This window comes from Dipodomys ordii, unplaced genomic scaffold, assembly GCF_000151885.1.
Source record: "Dipodomys ordii isolate 6190 unplaced genomic scaffold, Dord_2.0 Scaffold34, whole genome shotgun sequence".
NCBI lineage: Eukaryota > Metazoa > Chordata > Mammalia > Rodentia > Heteromyidae > Dipodomys > Dipodomys ordii.
The window spans coordinates 2462277-2482782 of record NW_012267250.1 but is presented as its reverse complement, the minus strand read 5'-3'; the positions used below and the strand labels follow the sequence as shown (position 1 = coordinate 2482782).

The 20506-nt window shown below is 40.2% G+C and overlaps 1 protein-coding gene across 9 annotated transcripts in view; it reads right to left on the bottom strand.

The window, feature by feature from the left end:
- The window catches only part of Sgms1 (sphingomyelin synthase 1), a 248832-nt gene that overhangs the window by 193478 nt on the left and 34848 nt on the right, over positions 1–20506 (bottom strand). Inside the window, exon 1 of one of the 9 annotated variants that reach the window (XM_013017176.1) lies at positions 14129–14206. The exons of the other annotated variants lie outside the window; for them this stretch is intronic. The gene's annotated coding sequence lies outside the window, so the exon portion shown is untranslated. Of the gene's footprint in view, positions 1–14128; positions 14207–20506 lie in introns of those variants that run through there. 9 annotated transcript variants of the gene reach the window in all.

Genomic DNA, 20506 nt, shown 5'->3' with positions numbered 1-20506 from the left:
ATAGATAGATAGATAGATAGATAGATAGCATAAAGAAACCCAACAAATGCTATTTGAAAAGTAAAAGGGAATTGAGAGATTAAGGAAATATAATAAAGGAAGTGAACTTACTCAAAGTACTGTATACATCCACAGAATTATCACCCATGAATCATCTCTGTTAAATTATTAATGTATGTTAATTAAAAGGAAAGAAAGAGATATGAATACTCCCTAAGCAGTGACAAATAGATGGAGCCTGTAACAGCATATGGATTCACATAGAAACTGTGTGTATTTAGAGATCATTGTGACACATACCCCAATCTCATTCAACCCTCCTGATTCAGAGTAGCAAGTCCAAGCTAATAAAAAGCTTATCAGTTAAGAAGCACATCCTTTATTTTTTATTTTAAAATAGAGGTTGCAAATCCAAATACTGGTGGAGCCAGGTATGGAGGGACAATGGTTGCAACTTGTGGGTATAGCAAATCAGAAGGTGCAGCTATCCAAGTAGCAGCCTCCTCTTGGCTGCAGCTGTCCCTTGGCAGGAACCCTGGATGGTTTGTGCACTCCCACATTGCACTTAGAGAACCACAGAATCAGACATTATCACTCTTTTTAAAAAATTGTAAGTCACATGAGTGAACAAAATTTAGTTCCAAGGGATATAAATTAAGAAGTAAGTGACTTTCTTTCTATTCCAACTGTAAACAGGTTACATCATTGTGTATTCTTTTCCTTTTTTTCCTTTGCCAACACTAAGGCTTAAACTCAGAGCCAGGGCACACTCCTTCAGCTCTTTCACTCCTGTCTGGAATTCTACCACTATAGCCACACTTCTATTTTTGGCTTTTTACTGGTTAATTGGGGCTAAGAGTCTCACAGACCTTCCTCCCTGGTCTGTCGTCAAACTGTAATCCTCAGATCTCAATCTTATGAGTAGCTAGAGTTACAGGCATGAACCACCAGTACCTGGTTGTATATCTTTTCCTAGATGTACAAAATGTGCCACAAGTTGCTTTTTTTTATGCAACAAGTCTATGGACACTCTTCAACACCAGTGGGGTCTACTGTATTCTTTCTACTAAATGCAGAGTTAGAACACAGAATTTCAATGTTAGAAAATGACAGAGTATCTAGGCCAACTGCTTCTACTTAACAGGTGGGATCCCTCAGAGGTCCAGAACACCTCTTACTACCGAGGAATGAAGCCAACACTTCCCAGCATGGGTTCAGGCCAGCAGGTGTCACCAAAATCACATCACTATCTTTGCTTTTCAGAGTAGTCTGGGCCTTTCAAGTGGCAAGTAGGAAGCAGGAAGGGAGATAAAAATTAACTCAAAAGTAAAGAATTATGCTCAGGGAGGAAATTCACATATATCAACATTTTTTTAATTAAGAGTGGTTTTGGATATTCGCTAAATTCATTCAAGTTACTGAATTAAAGCTTGTCACGTTATAATTCTACCTATTTCTAAAACACATTTGAGGAATCAATTCCAAATCTAATGAAGTTCATCATCTTGGAAGATCATTTTGTATTTCGTACTTCTTATTAAACCATTTTAATATGTATAATAATGCATAACAAGTAAAAAAGTTGGAAATATTATAGAAAGATAAAATCAGCTTTTGCTAGATACATTTTAAATAACAACGTTCTACAGTATCATTACTAATCATTTGGAAAAACAGAATTCTTCTTGAGCAGTACTGCTTTTTATAAGAAAGTTAGCAATAAATTCCTTATTAAAAAGATATCTATTACCCTTTATTAAATATTTAAGTAGTATTAGATATTTACAGAGGGTTGAAAGAATGGGTATTTTGCTTTAGCAAACAAAGATGGCTTAATTATTTAAAAATTTTAGTGAAATATTTTCAAAAGGAAAATGTGCCTTACCAGAAAACAATCCAAGAAAATATGCAACTGCTGCAGAAACCAAAACTAATATAAAACCTAAACTAGCAAAAAAACAAATAAATTTCAATAGCAAATTACATTAATCATAAAGAAATATTTTTACTGTAGAAAAGAAAATTAGTTTATATGATCTTAGAGAATGCTGTCTAAGCAATTAGCATGCCTGTCCCTTTGCTCCAGAAAAGACTCAACCTTCTAACTCTCTTCCAAGGCTGCAATTGAAAAATCTGGACCAAGAATTTGGTCCAATTTGCAAATGTAATTATCTTATACTTGAAAAGCATTAGTGATAATAGAAAGAACAAAAGGAAACTACAAAGATCTTGAATTTGACTATAAACCGCTTCAATTTGGGGATCACTGAAAAAACACAGAATTGAGAATACTGTTTAAGTGGCAGCTGATTATTAATGTCAGGGGGGAAATACTGATGGTATATCTTTCTATTTCTAATTGTTGTTGAAGATTTCTGCATCTAAGTTAATGATAATGGTCTATGGTTCAATTTTCTGTAATGTTTATTTTAGATGTTAGAGTAATAATTCTGCTTCATAAAATGAGTCTGTATTTGTGCTTCTTTTCCTTCCTAGAATAGATCCTTAAAAAAACTTTTCTTTATGTGCATTATACACATGAAAGACGCATTGGAAAATGTTTCCCAGGTATAAATGGGTTAATAAAAGGAAAAGAAAGATGGGTAGAAAAGACACTTGGTTGCTCTTATCATTATAAAGTTAATTTATATTGACAATAAGTAGCAGACATATATTATAAACAACATATTTAATAATTTATATAATCTTCACATCCACATGTATTATGTATTATTAACTCCTCTCATCTTAAAAATAAAGGAACTGAGGCACAGAGAGGTTAAATCACTTGTCTCAGAGCCTCTAAGTGGGTGGGTACTCGAAGTAAATGCAGACTCTGATGCTAGCTAAACACAACACTCTCGTATCGTTTTGATTTTCCACCTGGAGCTTAGGATTTCAGAGTATGGTAGGCAATGGTATGCTACTGATTCAGTGAACTCACCATACTAACTTGATTATGACTTTTTATCTATTTTATCAAAAAGTAGTATATGAAGGTACCACACGGGCGTTCACCCACATGTGCTAATCTAAGTCCACTCCTGCCACAAAAAGTGGACAACTCACTCCTGACTACTTCAAATTTCATGCTTGACATATCCCAATAAGCTTAGAATGAGCCAAATACTACAAGGCAAAATGGTACATGGCATCTTTTCCTGATGAATCTAAAGGTAGCACTTTCTTCAGTTTTCAATGTCATGAAATTTCAACCTAATAATATGCTTTCCTGTAAGTACATGTTGGCCTAGAAACTATTCAAGAATGACCCACAGAGACCACTATGTTACACATATCAAAGACCTGTTATTCACCACTACAAGAGCTGGCTAAGCAAGACTCCTAAAGTATTTTGTTAGGACCTTTTACTTCAACTTACTTTTGGGTTTTGTAAAGAAACATACTGCATCAACCATCAACCAGACAACCACACAGCCTACTTCCATTTGGCTGCCAGAAGTATACTTGTACTATCACCGCAAAGTTGTTTCTCTCTCTTTCCTTCCTCTCCTTCGTCTTCCCCTTCCCTCTTTTTCCTCCCTCCCTCTTTTTTCCCTCTTTTCTCTCTCCTCCTTTCCTTCCCCTTCTCCATTTCTTTCCTCCTCCCCTCCTTCTCTTTCTCTTTCACTGAGAATCATTATGTAGCTCAGGATGGCTTCAAGCTTATGATCTGACTCAGCTTCCCCAATACTGGGATTATAGATGCATGTACCACCATGCCCAGCTCCAACATCTTTTCTATAACACACCTTCTGTGTGTGCTTCCGTAGTCAACAGATACCCAGTTGCTTAGGTAGTGAAGAGAAAGAAGCAGCATTAACTCTACCTATCCTTGGTCTCATCTCTGAATCCAGGAGATTCATCAGACATATATTAATATTAAACTTACTTTATTGGTAAAGAAATTGAATTCTAATAAAAAAAAAAAGTTAAATAGGGCTGGGAAGGTGGCTCAGTGGTAGAATGCTTGCCTCACATGCATGAGCCCTGGGTTAGATTCCTCACCACCACATAAGCAGAAAAAGCCAGAAGTAGTGCTGTGGCTCATGTGGTAGAGCACTAGCCTTGAGCTGAAGAGCTGAGGGACAGTGCCCAGGCCCAGAGTTCAGGCACCACAACCGACCAAAAAAAAAAAAAAAGTTAAATAACTTATCAAAGGTCATCCAGATCTGTGTAAAATTCTACCCTGTACTCACTTACCGTGTCAGGAAGGTTTTAGTAGGTTTTTCTCAACAGGCTGAGCCTGTCTACAGCATACAGGAAACAGAGAAGAATTAGGTCCTCTCTGAGCTCCACATGGATGCCAGCGGCTTGGAGGGAATGTTTGCAAGGCATATGGAGAAAAAAAAAATGGGTACAATCTATGTCTCATCACTTACAAGTCTGATAAAACTGAAATATCACCCCTTCTATGTAAAACTATAAGAAGTTTCAATTTAGTTATGTAAACAGCAGGAAACATCTGACACCTTCTCCCTAAACACAGGATAGGAAAGTTTGTCAAGACAGGAAAAAGGAAACAAAGCAAATATTAATAGTTTGGTGGGAAATGGTTTCTTAGTAGGAACTTTCACTTGTTTTCCTTCCAATTGCATATTCTTACATATATTCTTGCATGAAATACGTACACCTGTTTACCTGTACTGTTTTTTTTAATTATCTTTAAGTAGTTGTACAAAGGAATTACAATTCAACATCAGGTTCTGAGTACAATGCGTCTTAATTAGTATCACCCCTTTCATCATTCTCTCCTTTCCCTCCCAAACCCACCCATCCCCTTAATTTTCCTAGTTTCATAGGACATGCACTGACTATTATTACAATATCCCCCTCCTACTTCAGTTGTCTATCCCTCCTCCCCTTGCCTTCTCCCTATTGTGAGGAGGTTTTCTTCCTGATTTGAACAATACAGCTGCCAGGTTATTGATGGCAGGCATTGAAGGGAGAAAATTACCAGTGGCAGGTGGAGTCAGAGCCATAGAGTAACAAAGGTCTTCTCCATACATCACTGATGTCCTACCCATTTGACGAGAAATTCGACTGCAAGGGTCATAAAGTCATCACACCTGTGCCCTAACACACTGATCATTTTAGTGAATTTCCTTCCATTCTTTCCATTGTGTTTTTATCATTGGGATCATAGTTCACACATTGTTTCGGAATCCAACTACAAGTTTTCCTAAAGGCTGCATTACTAGGCAGGGGACTACAACCACTGGCACAGGGGAGTCCTGCTTTGTCTGTTAATCTTTCTGTGTCACAGCCAAACTTTGTTATTCAAAAACAGTCTCTGAGCACTGAGCAGAGCTCCAAAACTGTTAGTGCTCATATTGGGCAAATATAAATTTTTAAACCCATTGTTGAAGAACCAGCTAATGGATAATGGTTGATAGAAGCAAAATAAGACAAGGAGATTAAAGGCTTGGTTTCTCTGAACCTTGACTACATGTATGACCTCAGGCCAATCAAATTTTCTCTGGCCTATTTTTTTCACTTCAATGGCCAGGGGCACTAGCACAATCATTTTGCCAATATCAACTCATTATGATCCTATATCAACACTGTGAAGCTGACACTTAAGGAGACTGAGGCCCAAAGGGATCCAGATGGCAGGCATCCGCTGGCAAGGCATGAATGGGACACAAGGGCATCTGGGTCCAGAGCCCAATTTCTTAACCTCTCACACAGCTGGATTAGAGAACTTCTGGGATTCCTTCCAGCTCAACCTTTTCTGATTCTGAAATTCTAAAAATGAACTGTGCTTAACTGGTCACATTTACATCAACTTCTTCAAGATGCTTAGTGCCTGCCACAGTAAGAAACCCTTAATCTTTAAATACTGAAAAAAATTAAAGCAGCTAAGAATGCTGAACTGAGTCTAGTCACTCATTTTAAAGACGTGAACTAGAAATCCATAGTGTTTCAAATGTTCCTTGTTTACTAAGTCCCACTGATGTTAAAAGAGCTAAGCCAAGCAAACTGAAAGGTAAAAGGATGTTTTGCAGTAACTGAGCTGGAAATCACATACAACCTGGTTATTCAAGAGGACTTCTCCCTACCCAGGGCTTCAGGAGGCTGCAGTGACATCTCCAACCACCAGAGAGCACATCATCATTCTGGGTCCAGAACACATACCAAAGAGGTAAGGTAAAATTTGAGACTCCTTCAAAGACATTGTAAAAAAATCAACTAAATTCATGTGTTCTTCTTTTTCCCAAATCAACAATCAAGTCTGAAGCTTGCCTTTCCTTATCTCTTTCCTTTCTAAGTCCCAGTAACACCTCAATCCAACTTAACCTTCACCCAAATGAATTAATGAGACTGAGACTTTCTAGATTAATCTAAGATTCTAACACCCCACGATTTTCAAAAATCAAGTATTTGATGAAAATGCATTCATGGCCTTTCCACTTATGAGCTCAGGCCTCTACATATCCAACAAACATCCTCTGTATGCCTATGTACGAAGAATGTGTATATACACACACACACATACACACAACAATAACACAACAATCCCCACTGCTGCCTTCCTGCCACATCCCTGATTGACACAAGTAGATGGAAGACTGCTTTAAAAAAAAAAAAAAAAAAAAAAGAGCACTAGCCTTGAGCTGAAAAGCTCAGGGACAGCCCCCAGCCCCAGGGCTCAAGCCCCCCGAAAAATTAAAAAAAAAAAAAAAAAAAAAAACCACTATTGCAAATATCACAGAACAAAGTCAAGTATCTTTTAACTCACAGCCTAGATCTTTTCCCTTGGGAGCAGCCAGATTTCCTCTTGTCTCTTTCCCTATACATCTGTTCATGATTCCAGGGACACCATCTTCAAAGTAGATTACTCTGCTCTGATCTTGCCAGTGCTTTGACCCTTACCAGGTGTGTTCACCTGTGAAAAGAAATTCCCAGCAGCAAAAGTGCTAGCAGCTTCAACAACATCAATTGCCTGCCTTGACAGCCTCAGAGCTTGCTGGCTTTCTGTTAGGCCCTCTCTGGGGCCTCTTGACTATGTGCAAGCAGTAATACAAGGTAGAACACTTAGGCCCACGTGGTCAGCCTTTGATTATCACTGCTTTCACACCTAAGTTTCTCTCTAGCTATATGGGAGCATGGACTTGCTTGTCACACTCCAGACCATGCCTAGAGAAAGGCCATTCTATGTATTTAAGACTGGGATTTATGAGTTGCTACTTCTAATAAGGGAATGTATTGCACCAGTGAAAATGAGCTTCTCAAAAACACTGATACTGAGAAACACATTAAATCCTCTTATACAAGGCTTTCTCCTTATGCAACCCATTTCCTATGCAATCAGTCCCATAGTAACTGGGGTTTCAGTTACAGGAATCTACAGGCCCAGCGTTTCTGATTACACTTGTGTATGCTTTGGAATGAAGTTAATGACAACCTATCTCAAGTGCCAGAGGCAGTCTAGTTGCCTGCTCTCAGGCTCCAAGCCAGCCCTTACACCAGACCCTGCCAGGGAAAGGATGACAGGAGGCTGCAGGAGCTCATCCTGGGAGAACAGCAAAGACAGCTAGGGCTCATAAACTTAATAAACTGTTGTCCGACCTAATGCTGAACGATAGAATGCTATACCCTAATACCTCAACAAATACATTCCTGTTCCAGCCATGTAAGTGAAAAGTTCATTAACAGTAAGTTCAACTTGGGAGAGAACATGCCATAACACCAGCTTTCCTATAATGCAACTGAACAGGACACTGATACTTGCACAGATAGAAAGGATATGACACAGTACATGCTGGCAAAGATTTGCTACAAGGAAATAACTAGCACGTCAGGGCTGTGACTATCTTGGAGGGGGGGAGGACTGGTAGTGGTTGGTAAGAAAAAAGATAGGAAAAGGATAGAAAAGGAAGCTATTCCAGAGGAGGCTTCTAAAATGGCACTAATTCAGTAACTGACTTGCTCAACTTGCTCAACCCTGGGCTAATAACATAGTCTCAGGACACATATGAGGTGTTCAGAAAATGCATCCAGTAAAAATCATTTCTCAAAGTGAGGCTACAAGGAGGTATTGATACAAAACCCTACTCGTCAAGATCACATACACAGCGCCTTCCTACTGCTGCAGAGCCAACAATAATGTAACATATACCAGGGTAGCACTGGGTTCAACTGCAACTGCTTGGAATAGAAAACAAGCAGCAACCTCAGGCAGAATGGGGAAAGGATCTGTGAGGCTGTAATTTAGTTACATGGGAGACACATCCGCCTTTGCAGTTAGATTTCCAACTCTACCACTAAATGGGCAAGTAACCTCTCTGAAGCTTCCATTTCTGCCACGAGCTACACAGTCCCAGGTTTACACAGCTTCAGACTCCTTTGCTTTCCTCTAGAAATCTTCAGATGCCTCCATCCTCTTCCTTGGGAAGTGATTCAAAAACTCAACATAATGGTGTCCAGAATCCCAAGTCAACTGGATTTGAGGTGAATATTAAGAGGAAGGTTCAACCTACCAGGGATGCCGATATAGTCATTGCTTCTTCTATCCCTGACACTATGTGACAGGGACAATCAGATGCATCTGCCTAGAACACTGCATCTTAAAAAAGCAATACAGGGATGGGATGTAGCTCAGTGGCAAAGCGCTGCCTAGCAAGTGCAACGTCCTGGGTTCGATCCCCAGTACCAAAAAAAGAAAAGACCAAAAAAACAGCAATACAAAAACAAGACAGAGGAAGCTGTGGTTTGTGGTGTGGGTGGTGCCAGCTGGGTGTCCCCACCAGGGTGGCCAGGCACATGGGGACTCACTGTTCCTGTGGTTTGGTGTGTGCTAAGTTTCTAGCAACCTAGTCTTTTGGTACTTCCTGAATATTCTTGCAGTAATTGTTCTTTTCTACATATTGTTCTTTTGTGTGTGTGTGTGTGTGTGTGTGTGTGTGTGTGTTTTGCGTACTAGTATTAGGGCTAGAACTCAAGGCCTGGGATCTATCCCTTAGATCTATCCCTTTTTTTGTTCAAAGCTAGCATTCTACTACTAGGGTCACAGATTCACTTCTGGCTTTATGCTGGTTAACTGGAGACAAAGAGTTTCATGGGCTTTCTTGCCCAGGTGTTTTGAATCTCAGCCTTCTGTGTAGCTAGGATTACAGGGGTGAGCCATTGGCATCTGGCTCTGCTTATGTTCTTATTTACAGCTAAATAAGAATACAAGGTCAGGAGTGGGAAATTTTTGACAACTTTTGGCTCTTATAAGTACAGTAGGATGATAAAAATAAAACATCAAAAGAAACTGGGCACTGGTAGCTCACACTTGTAATACTAGCTACTCAGGGGGCTGAGATCTGAGGACAGTGGTTCAAAGCCAGCCCAGGCAGGAAAGTCCATGAGACTCTTATCTCTAATTAATCACCAAAAAACAGGAAGTGGAGCTGTATTTCAAATGGCAGAACACTAGCCTTGAGCAAAAGAGCTCGGGGACAACACGCAGACCCTAAGATCAAGCCACACGACCAACCAAATGAAAAAATCAACTTCAAAAGAAGTTAGAAAAGTGATAGCTTAGAAAACAGTACTAAGCAAAGATTCATATAATAAAAGTATTACTCAACGAGTCCATCTATTTTTACACGGTAGCTTTTGTCAGTCAGCCTTGATTTGTTTTTGGCAGTATTAGGGGTTGAGCTCAGTGTGTCACCACCCTGAGCCATACCCCCAGCAGTCCTTTGTTTGTGAAAACAGATCCTTGTTTGGTGTGCTTGACACAGTGACAGATGCTGCAATCAGAAAACATATTCATCTTCATTGTTTTACTCTGTTGACATCTTCTGATTCCTGTATTCTGGAAGGGTATGGGTTATTAAGTTCCCCAGCACTCAATTCAGTGTAACAAACCTGCATTAAAGGCAAATTTTTTAGGGCAAGGCTCTATGGTGTGTACTTATAGCTAAGTTCACTTCCGTGTAAATATTGCAAATCAAATTCAACTGGAAGTTTTACAATGAATGCTTGGAAATTTTTAGTTTTTATTATAAAGCAGAAATCATTTTGCAAACACTGTGGGTAATACAGAATATATTTGAGCGGAGCAAAACTAAAAGGTTCCAAATGGTGACTCATGAACCAACTGCAAACCACAGCTCTGGTTTGTTTGACCCACATAGCATTGGTATTGAGGTTTTTAACTGGTTACTTAAAAACCTAGATTTCCATGAAAACTGGAAGATCTTCGCCCAACACACACACACTCACACACACCTCCACCTGGGCTGCCAGCTGGCAATGAGGAATAGGCTCCAAGCAGCAGCTGCTCCTATTACAAGGGGCACAGGGTTCCCCAGAGTGTCACTGAGCCCAGCCTCTGCTGTTACTAACATACAATCCACTTGGCCAATTCTTGTGCCCACTGGCCCAGAGAGACATTCCAGTTTGAAATTCTTACATACATCATAAAATGAAAAAAAAAATGTACACACACACATACACATACACACTTCAAATGCTTAAAACTACTTTCTTTCCCTAAGGAAAAAGGGAAGAAAATATCCTTCCCATCTTCAACCAAATATTCCTTGGATTTTACATTTTCCAAAATCATTACATTTCTTCCTAAGCCATTCTCTTAATTAGCTACTGTTCTTATTTATTTATGTATCTGATTTAGAATCTTGTATTCTTCCCCCATTTTATCCACATTGCTACCTTGCAGGTATGGGGGAAGGGCTAGGGAATGCTGCCTGCTTCGTCAGAGAAAGAAGCAGTTGAGGGAAGAATCTCAGGATCTTTCAAACGCTTTTGCCTTGATATTTCTCAAATATACAAACATTCTAATTTTATAAGAAAGGAACATGCATAGCTACACATTAATTGGTAGCCACAGGAAGGGAGGAGGATGGGGAAGGAGGGAGGGGAAAAAAGCAAGGGAGGGGCAGGAAAGGAGGTAAGAGACAGGAAAGGGAGGAGAGAGGGGGGAGGGACACCCAAAAAAACCAGAATAGCATCATATCTGAACCAAACATCAGGATCCCTTACTGCCATCTCTTCTATGCCTACAGTCGTGCGAATTCCTTTCCTTCAACCATGTCTAGCCCACATTCTCACACTTTCCAGCATTCAAGTCCAATTCATTTTTCCAAGTCTCATGTTCCTAAAGTGCAAAAAAGTAAAGGAGTTTTTAAAATAAAATAGCACACCCAAACAAGTTGACATTACTTCCCCCTCCCCCGCTCCCCACCGGTAGTAAGGGAGAACAATTGACAGCTGTTTCTTTGTCCAAACGAAGTAAGGGGTTTAATGCTGCCTAAGACACCATGGCCATAGTACATGGTGTGGATTCCTAATCTGTGTGCTCAGAATGAATGAGCAGTAAAGACATTAGGGTACAGAGGAACAGAAACTGCTGTAGTAGAAAGAACAGATTTCAGGGTCCATAGGCTTTTATTACTATCAGGGAGACAAGAGCATATGCTCATTAAAAGCGTGGATTCTGGGGACAAATAAATCTAGATTCAGTGCTGATCTCAGCTACGATTCCACACCCTGGGCAGGCAGCTTCCCCTCTCAAAATCTTCCTGTGCCCTTCCAAGAAGTGAGGCTATCCCCCAGCTTAGAAGGCTACGATAAGAACTGGTGACAAGGCCCCAAGACAAGCATCCAGCACCTAGTGTTCCACAGTGGTAGCAAAAAGAGCAGTGGCTGGCTCTTTGCCAAGGTCTCCTGGCTACCTGCTGACCTTCTAGGAAATCTATGGTCACAAGCCTTAAACAGTTTTATATTGGCAAAGCACCACCAAGGGTGAACCTGAAGAGGAATGATGCCATGAAAACTCATGGAAGGTTCTTCTAGGATTCCTGGTTCCTTCCTCCCACAGGGATGCTCTGGGAAACAAAGGGTATGTCCACATAGTCTTTAGTATTTGGACTAGCTTGCCTTACTTGTGGAAAAATTCACATTTCACAGTCTTGGTCACTCAATGCCAAAGGAAGTAATGACTAGAGCTCAATTATGGAAAATCACTAAGCACAGCAGAATCCCTCCTCCCTTAAATCTTAGTCAATGTCTTATTAAGTCAAGTCAATGGCTCAAAGAAAATGCACAGCCGGGTGCCAGTGGCTCACGCCTGTAATCCTAGCTACTCAAGAGGCTGAGATCTGAGGATCATGGTTCAAAGCCAGCACGGGCAGGAAAACTCTGTGAGACTCTTAGCTCCAATAAACCACCAGAAAACTAGAAGTGGTGCTGTGGCTCAAGCGGTAGCACACTCTCCTTGAGCTGAAGAGCTGAGGGACAGCGCCCAGGCCCCAGAGTTCAAGCCCCATGACCAACAAAAAATAAAAATAAAGATAAAGAAAGTATACATGTTTTTAAATAATCCTCAAAATCAAATCAATATGACCCGGGCCTTTATGAGTATAGGGAGTGCCACTGAATTACACATGAAATTTTTTTAAAATGTGAAAGTAGGGGTTAGAGGCATGGCTCAGGTAGGTAGGAGAATATCAGTTCATGAGTGAAGGCATCAAATACTGAGTTCAAGTCCCAGCCCCAGACCCAAAAAAAAAAAAAAGAGGCGAAAATAAAGACCCAAGGAGTGAAATGAAAAATAGGTATAATCAAGGTCCCTGGGCTACTGCTGTGTGTCCATGGTTCCCAATTAGGTCCCAGAGGTGAAAATAAAGACCCAAGGAGTGAAATGAAAAATAGATATAATCGAGGTCCCTGGGCTACTGCTGTGTGTCCATGGTTCCGCTGTGTGTCCATGGTTCCGCTGTGTGTCCATGGTTCCGCTGTGTGTCCATGGTTCCGCTGTGTGTCCATGGTTCCCAATTAGGGTCCCAGTACCTAACACTGAGGGCCCTTCCGTCATCTGCTATCTCAAAGGGTAAAAGAAACTGGTCCTGCCCCTGAGCCTCCTGGACAAGCTAAGCACCAAGATGGTGGATAGTCTTTGCCTCTGGAAAGAACTGTTGCCAAACCCAACTGCATACGCTAGTCATCTCTCGCTGACCAACACTTTGATAGAATTACGGGCCAAAAAGCAGAAAAATTAATGGACTAGAAAACTTGGTTTTAATTTTCCAGGAGGCAAAGTAAATCTAAAAGGGTAAAAAAAAATTAAGAAATACATCTTCACAAAGCTACTTCCTTCATGCCAGGCAGCTCACACTGCCTGCCCAGAAAAGCATCATGAATAAGATAGTACTGGCTCTTCTTTTTTTTGGACAGGGTCTTATCATACAGCCCAGGCTGTAGTATTGATTTTCATAGGTAAGGTTTATTTAAGGGAACACAGCTCACATTTAGACAAAGGATAAAACTAAGAAAAGCAAAGTGGAATCCGGATGCAATTCAAACAAAGCCTAGCATCTTTTCCATTTCCCTGCAGTGAGTACTGTTGAATCTGATATGCAGTGCCCAGCACAAAACAATACTTGAGTATAACAATCATAAAATAATACACATTTGTATGGTGACAACACCTGCTGTGTACTAAGAATTACCACATGTCTGGCACCATGCATGTACAGGGCCCATGTGCATGTGTACCTTAACAGCACAGACTTGAAAATCTATACATAAGGATAGAAACTCCACATTTACATACAAAAGTATCACAAATATATAATCACACATATATAATCTCACTTAATCTTTAAAATAACCATAAGGCAAATGGCTTATGACTTTGAAGGTGAGAAAACTAGTTTAGAAGCTAAGTAACTTTTTCATGATCATAGCCATTAGCCTTGGACTTGTACACAGAACTTCCTTGTCTGTGATGTTACATAGCATATCATCAAATGAAAGTTCTAACAGCAACCAAATAGCCACTCGTAAAGATGAGATAGAATCCTCCTCTATCCATCTTATAAACACTAACCACCAGGCCAGACACCTTCCTCTGTCTGGTCAGGCATTCTCTAGCCAGCTGACCACACCAGCCTGTGTGAATTCAGGTTCCAGGGCAAGGCCACCTCCTCAAAAACTTACAACTCTTCTTCTGGGAAAAATGAAACCCTCTTAAATCTACCTCCATGAAATTAGACTTGTAACCAAGGAAACTGGATTACTGCAGTACACAAGGTAATCCACCCACCACAACTGAGGAATTGAAGTCTCTGGATTCCTTGGGGGAGAGGGGGAGGAAACACAAAAATCATACCTGTGTTTGTTCCTTAACACTCTTATTGCCAACACCTTAAAAAGTCAAACTCCTTGTCCATCAAATGACAGAATCCACCAGCTCAAATGTGCTCTGCAGTGCCTCTAAGCCTCTTCAGGCTTGGGGGCATGTAGGACAACTACCTGTTTTGCATACTGGGTTTGAGGAACTTTCCATTGCTAAAATTCTGAGTCTATGTCCTTGTCAAAGGTCATACGTAGCTATTTGTTGATTTTTTAAGCTCAATATACATACATTGTGAATGACTGCCAGTTAGAAAGATATCCTATTTTCATCTTCTCTCTTTTGTCTGTACTCTCTTTCCTTGTTCTTTTTGTTCTTCTCTTCTGCCATGATATATAATACAGAAATAAACTATAGGAGCCATCTCTATAATTTAAAACCAAACACAGAATAAGGTATCTAATGCTGAAAACTCAGCAGCAGGCTAGCTTTCCTCAGATCTCTGCCCCTGCAATCACTATTGTTTCCAACACCATGTTAAGGGGCCAGGGCACATATTCTACCTTGAAAGCTACAGTCTGAATCATATGATCACTGTAACAGATGCAGAAAATGAACTGGACAAAATCCATACATTTTCATGATCACCACTGTCAACAAATGAGGTACAGAATGAACACAATTATATGCCATAACTGAAAACCCCACAGATAACATCACCAAACTCAATGAAGAAAAACTGAAAGCTTCTTCTCCATAATCCAGAAGATGCCACTTTCACCACTTCTATTCATGCAGTCTCAAGCCCATGCAATTCCTTTTAGACAAAGCATTGAAAAGAGTCAAGTTTAGAGAGGTAAACAGAATGCTGGTAACCCAGAAATAGGAGAATGATATGAACTGTAGTTACAGTTAAACAAAATGAGTAAGTTTTCAAATGTCCCATATAATACAGTGCCTAGAGTTAACAATAAGATATTGTGCCTTTAAGGAATAGTTAAAATGATAGATCTTACATGAACAATTCTTACCCCTCTTCTGGGACAACAGAAAGAGACAGATGAACAGATAAAGATAAAGATGGAGACCTAGAAAAACTTCTGGAGGTGATGGTAATGTTTACTACCTGGATTGCTGTGGCTGTAATAGGAATGTGTCTGTATGTTCAAATTTCACCAAATAGTATACATTCATTATATACCTCAGTAAGCCTGGGGAGTGACCCATGCATAAAATATTTCTATTACCTGCTGAGTCTTTTTTAATACTACAGAAAAGTAAAATAATGAAGTTCATAACTGTCTCTCAAAACACATGTTTCTGATCTTCTCAGAGCGATTGCTGCAGGGCCCCTGCAACAGCCTACATCCTGCCTCAGCCATCTGGACTACAACCTCCTCACAGGCATCCTGTCCTGTCTCTGCCTCTCCTCCAATTACACTGTCGTGTTAGACAAGGCAGAACCTCCATTCATTTGCCCAACTAAAGCCAAGTGGGGAGAGGGTAACCTCACTATGGAAGAGGCCTTCCCCCATGGCAGAAGCAAATGTCAACAGCCAGGTAGAAATGGTGGGAGCAAAATATCATGGGCCAAGTAGGATGAGAAATTGACAGCCAAGGATGAAAAATGATCCTACCTTTGAAAATCAAACCATGATCAGAGGAAGACACCAGCAATCAATAAGGCCTACAGAAAGGATACAGCCAATCAAAGCCCAACCCTGAGGAATAAAACCTGCACTTAACCTTGTTACATGCCCTTGGTCTAGCTACCTACCTTCCCTTTTAATGGCAGCCTAATAAACTTTGTTTTCCTGCTCCCCACTCTTGATAAATTATTTTACCAACCTCAACACCAAAATCCCTAACACCCACCCACCATTCTTATTCAATGCCAGCTTCTGATCTGAGGGCCTGAGGGCCTAAGAAGGTGGTGATGGAGCCTGCTGAAACAGCTCACCTTGAAGATGAAACCTCGCCTCTTTCAACACAATGGCCAGTTCATCCTCATCATAGATTCAAGTCAGTCTCCCAAAGAGTGTTCTAGTTGTGGCCTCCTCCTAAGGCATCACATACTGTGATCTCATGTGAAATGCCAGCAGCCTCTGACACCCCTCCCTGAGTGAGCCTCTGGGAAGTCACCCTTGTCCCCGTTCTCCTCCAAGCAGCCACCACAGCTGCAACTGATGGAGTACAACCCCTTTGGCAGAGTAGCCAAATTCCATAAATGCCATCCTTTCTTCTCATCCCTCCACAAGCTGAAGGAGTCCCACAACAGATAGAATATTTCATTCATACTCTGCTGAAGAACAATTTTTCCAATGGAGACCTGGGTAAATTCCCAATCTGATGAGGGCTCTATTCATGATAAACTCAAATGACAAAGCTGCTGTCTCCTAACATTTCACATAGTTTTGAATCACAAAAATCACCTATGTCACACTAACATTTCATTGCCTGACAGTACTTTTGATGCCAGTCATTATATGATCATGTATATGTGTGTGTAACCAATTCTGTCAACAAAAGTTAAAGAATATAAATTAAAATTAATACAGTGCCAATACCATGTTGGCAACAGCATGGGATTTTAAACATTTGTGAAATGGGCAGATAATCTAAATCCACTGGGAAACTGCATGCGTTTGGTTCTTTCTTGGCTCTTTTACCTAAGAATCTATAAATACCACACAGAGCTGGAACTTTAAGCTCTGGGAGTGAACTAGTTCTAGAAAGATCAGAAACTGGTAGTTTCTGTAAAGGACATTTATAGTTCTCCTTTTAATTTTTAAAAAAAAAGGTTTATTTTCTTTTGCTGGCCTTGGAATTCTGAATAGGCTTTTGAAAGACTCCGGCTGCTTCCATTAATCTGAGGGAGAACCAAGCCTATGCTTGGGCTTGAAAGCTCCCAAGTAGAAGTGTGGCAGAGGCAGCAACTGTGATCATCAGCAGGGATGATGACATGCAGGAGAGCCAAGCAGAGCATGTGTGAGCTAACCTGTCATCCTCTGCAGGGTTCCCCTTAGAACTGAAAACCCTGGTTTACATCTGCTAAGTATATGGGATGCACCTCCCATGGCTCACTTCCTCATCATATAAAGAAACAAGGGAGAGGATAGAAAAGAGACAAAAGTACAGTGAAAGGGATGAGTTGCTAATTAAACAAGAGATTCCTTTTCTAATGTACAGGTTTTGATCATTTATATTTAGTTTTCTTGTGAAATACAACAAACAACTAAGTGTCTCTGCAGTACTAAACTTCCTTTTATTTTTAATTCAACCTCAAGACAATAAGAAAAATTACTGCTGAATTGCTGACAGCTTCAATAAACAAGAGTGACCTAAAGGTAGGAAATGTGTAAGTCTGATTTCCACAAACATTCATATAGTAACAGGATGATCTTTTGGGCGGAAAGTAATTTCTCTGCTTTACACACAGCCCAGCATATCCAAGGAAAGGATTTCAGAAAAGCTTCCATAGCAATTAGTATAAGCACACGTTTTCCTCCCCTTTCCCAGTGGAAAAGCTACTACTGCACACAGCTGGAAGAACTAAGAATGGACATCTCCATCACCTCTGTTACTGAACAACAACCAGGGCATCCTCTGAAGAGCTGTGCTTCATTCAGTGAGCCGGAAGGCAGCATGTATAGAAAGAGGGTACAGCCAACACTCAGAGACAGGAAGCAACTAATAGGGAGTGAATCATAAAGAATCCAAGGTCAGTGAGCCGTTTGTAAAAGGACCACTCTGCCTTCATACAATCACTTCGTGTTTACAGTGTCCTACTACAAGAATTAAGGCTAACAAGTTTCCTACCTATTCACTTTCAGTCCAGGCTTGAATGCTTTGTTGAAACATTCATTTACCAAAGGATAAATATCACAAATTCAGCCCAGCTTCCTAGGCATATTATGTCCAATCTCTCTGGCCTGCAGGAACGCCTTTTGTGGGTGGTCAAGGACAAATGGCATTAAAGCCTATTATTCGGCTTTTTATGTGAGAAGGCTTAATCTGTCCGCTGCATTTTAATCTAAGGATTATATACTTAGCCCTCAGAAAATTCCTTTTAGCAACATCAATAAGGATTTTTTGTATTTTTTATAAGGTCCAAATATCATTTATAAATTTATTGGTACTTTACCACCTGGAATAAAAGCCATTAGCTGGGAGGGGGGAAAAGGCAGCTACTGCAGAGTTAACAAGAAAGCCAAGCTCTCTGCCGAGATCATCTAAATTTATATCACACCTTAAAATAACAGAACACAAGCTAATGCTTGCTGCTGCAGGTGTGTATCTGACCAGATGATGATGCTACAAACCCTGACCTGGATTTTTTTAAGACATTCATACTGACTTCAAGTTAAATGAACAGACACATTCAGTTGTTCTCCCTCTTAAACTCCCAACACAACACCATTTATTTTTTTGTCTTATTTTTGAGACAGAATCTCACTATATAGCCCAAGCTGGCCTTAGATTCATGATCTCCAGTCTCAGCTTCCTAACATGCTGTTGGCATGGACCACCATGCCTGCTTTCCCATCTTTTTCATTTTCTTTTGCTTTTATTTTTATTTTGGCAGTACTTCAGTGTGAACCCATAGCTTCACGCGAGGCAGGTACTCTACAACTTGTGTCATGCTCTCAGCCCTATAGTCATTTCTTTTGAAAAGCATAAGTTAACCAAGTACTGGTGACTAAAAAACCAAAAACGAAGAAACAAAAAATGATATCTAAAAGTGAAGAGTTTGCAGACCAAATGAGGCCATTTGGAGCTAATCAAAAGAAATGAAAGTAGCTTCTTTAAAAAATGCTAAAGATATACCAGCACACAAGAAGCAGAGGTAGGAGCATCTAGAGTTCAAGGCCAGCTTGATTTACACAGCTAGACCCTATTTTTTAATAAAAGTTGGGGGGGGGGAGGGGGACAGGCAGGCTCCAGTAGCTCATGTCTGTAATCCTAGCTACATAGGAGACTGAGATCTGAGAATCACAGTTCAAAGCCAGCCAGGCAGAAAAGTCCCGGTGAGACTCTTATCTCCAAATAACTACTTAAAAACCAGAAGTGGAGCTATGGTTCAAAGTGGTAGAGTGCTAGCCTTGAGCAAAAGAGCTCAGGGACAGTGCTCGGGCCCTGAGTTCAAGCCCCACAACCAACAAACCAAAAGGGGGAAGGGAGACAAGAAATAAAGTGAGCCTTTAGAGAACTGAGAACCTTCAGGTCTCACCTTCTCACCATGTACACTAGATGCCAGCAAACAAGGAGTAAGACCTTTGCCATTACAAAGCTCAGTGATTTCCAGCCTGGAATTCTACACCCAGACACACTATAAATTAAATATGAATGCAACCTTCTCACACACATAACAACTCAAGTCTACTTCTCATTTGTAAATTGTTAGGTAGGTGCCAGAAAATATGATCTAAAAAAGGGAGTAAAGCAAGATAATCTGAAATAAAGGAAAAAGGGAAGTCAATAGAGCAGAAAATGAAATAAATGGTCAAGGGGGTACTGAAGAGATTTCTGAGGTGTGGGGGCCAGCAGGCCCACAGAGTACCCCTACTTAAGGCTCCAGGTGAGTCCTCCCTAAGAAATGAAACTGAAAACTGATACATGTTAAGTTATTGAGAAGAGATCCATATGGAAGGCTATTTTGTGCAAAGAAACAATTTAAAAACAAAAACAAGTATTAATTCTAAGAAAACAAAATTTGTGTACAGGAAAAGTTCAGGTAGTCAAACTATACTGTAAGGCACATCTGTAAATATTTACATATATAAAGTTAACACCAGATAAGAAATAGAGGGGGAGGACGAGCACAGCCAGAGAACAGATGACCTCAGGCAAACTAAGCAACTTGATGAACATAACAGAAAACAGGTGTAAGAGGCAGGACTAGAATGAGCATGGCTTTGTAGTAGAGTTTGAAATTTGGTATTGATATTCCTCCAGCACTCTTCTTTCTGTTAAGGATTGTTTTTGCTATTCAGGGTCTTTTATTGTTCCATATGAATTTTTGGATTGCCTCTTCTATTTCCTTGAAGAATGAGGTTGGGATATTGATAGGTATCACATTGAATTTGTAGATAGCCTTGGAAAGTATTGCCATTTTCATGATGTTGATCCTTCCAATCCAGGAGTATGGGAGGTTTTTCCACTTCCTAAGTTCTGCTTTGATTTCCTTTTTCAGGTTTTTAAAGTTTTCATCATAGAGGTGCTTCACTTCTTTGGTTAATTCCTAGGTATTTTATTTTTTGTGGGGCTATTATGAATGGAGTTGCTTTCCTGATTTGAGCCTCACTCTTCTCATTGTTGGCATACAGAAAAGCCATTGATTTTTGAGGGTTAATTTTATACCCTGCTACTCTGCCAAAGTTTCAAATCAGCTCTAGTAATTTGGGAGTGGAGTCC